Here is a 1,615-nt window from a genome sequence, read left to right on the forward strand (position 1 = left end):
GTGCTTTCTTTCTACACAAGGTAACAACTGTGTCAGTCTTGACTTGTTTTGAACTGCTTACCACTGAGATGGGCTTCAGGAGGTTGTTCACAATCATGGAGTCATTCTTCCCATTTAGATTCTTTACCAAAAGATCAAATGACCTCTCTGTGACATGCCCCTGCACATTCTGTACAGGAACTGGATGAACTGCAGTTAAGGTAATGTAGATTTTCACCAACTTACCTGACTGATCCCATCCATCGTTACTGATCTTCACTGTGTATCCTGTTGTGATGGGAGGAACCACAGCCACTGGTTTTTCATTGTCAAAAAGTTCTGGTTTGTTCTGTGATTCTCATTGGGTCTTATTCTTTATTTCTGTTTCAATCTTGGACTTTTCAGCTGACAGGGTTTCACGTAAGCTCTTCCTAGTAGCCTTTTCCAGTAATGCCTTTATCTCTTCTAGATCATCCTGTAACTCCTCCAGAGCCGAAGCCACGGTCAGGCCGGCTTTGACTTCAAGCCCGAGCTGCAGGCCAGCACGCAATGACAGGATGGGCCATTCTCCCCGTGGGCATGGACCTCAGTTGCGCTAGCCAGTGGCCGGCCAGCCCCTGTGCAAGCGCTTGACCTAAGCTAGACCCCAGCCCGCCGTCCGTACGCAGACACTCTGGAACCTTTGCGAGGTCACCCCCCTCTTTACTCAATTTTAAGCCCAAATAATACTCCATTGTCTGGATTTACCACATTTTTTCTGGGGGCTGGTGGGGGGGACTGGAGATTGATCTCAGGCCCTGGCACTTGGCAGGAATGCACTTATCCTAGTGATCCGCCTCCCTGGCTCCTAATTATTTTAGCCATGTATGCCTTGATGGAACATTTGGATTGTTTCCTCCTTTTGTCTGATATGAACAGTGGTGCTAAGAGCATTTATCTGCAAGCATCCTTTTGAGCCTGCTTTCAAATATTTTGAGTATTGGTAGACCTAAGTTTGATCATTTGAGAAAGGGCAGGCTGTTGTCCAAAGTAGTGCCACAGTTTTACATTTCTACCAGCAGTGTTGGAAGGTGACTAGTCCCTTTGTCGTCAAATGATTTCTGCAGGTGAAGCATTCTAGACTGATCTTTCTTTTAACTTTCAACAGCTAGAAATGTTGTTTAATTGTCTTTTGACAAGTATAGGTTTATTTTATTGTGGCAAAATACGCAAATTTTACCTTTGTTTAGGTGTGCAGTTCTGTGGCTTTAAGGACATTGCCTTTGTGGAACCATGTCTACTATTCTCGTTCAGGACTTTTTCACTTTGGAATATTGTATAATTTGTATAGTTTTTTGAAAGCCACTGTGTCAGGTATAGATATAGATGTTTGATGTGGTCTTTCTTTTGGTATTTTCTCTATGTTGTTGGTAGTCATTTGGCTACAGTGCACTTAACCATTTTTTATTCTGTTGTAATTACTCATTTTTAATAAATTTTATTGAGAAACAAACGGGAATAAGATAGTTTCAAAACGGAATAGTAGGACCGTTTCAATAATTAGTACATTGCATATTGTTGTCTTTGTGGTGGGTATTCCTAGTACAAGAGGCAGACATGATATCCTGGCCAAAGTATATTAGTGTAAGTCTTTCTT

General features: G+C 42.2%; 1 pseudogene; it reads right to left on the reverse strand.

The window, feature by feature from the left end:
* Window positions 1-243, reverse strand: part of LOC101585459 — a 5,046-nt pseudogene extending 4,803 nt beyond the window's left edge.
* Window positions 244-1,615: the final 1,372 nt, after the last annotated feature.

The sequence above is a fragment of the Octodon degus genome, unplaced genomic scaffold (genome assembly GCF_000260255.1).
Source record: "Octodon degus isolate 3935 unplaced genomic scaffold, OctDeg1.0 scaffold00063, whole genome shotgun sequence".
NCBI classification, from domain to species: Eukaryota; Metazoa; Chordata; class Mammalia; order Rodentia; family Octodontidae; genus Octodon; species Octodon degus.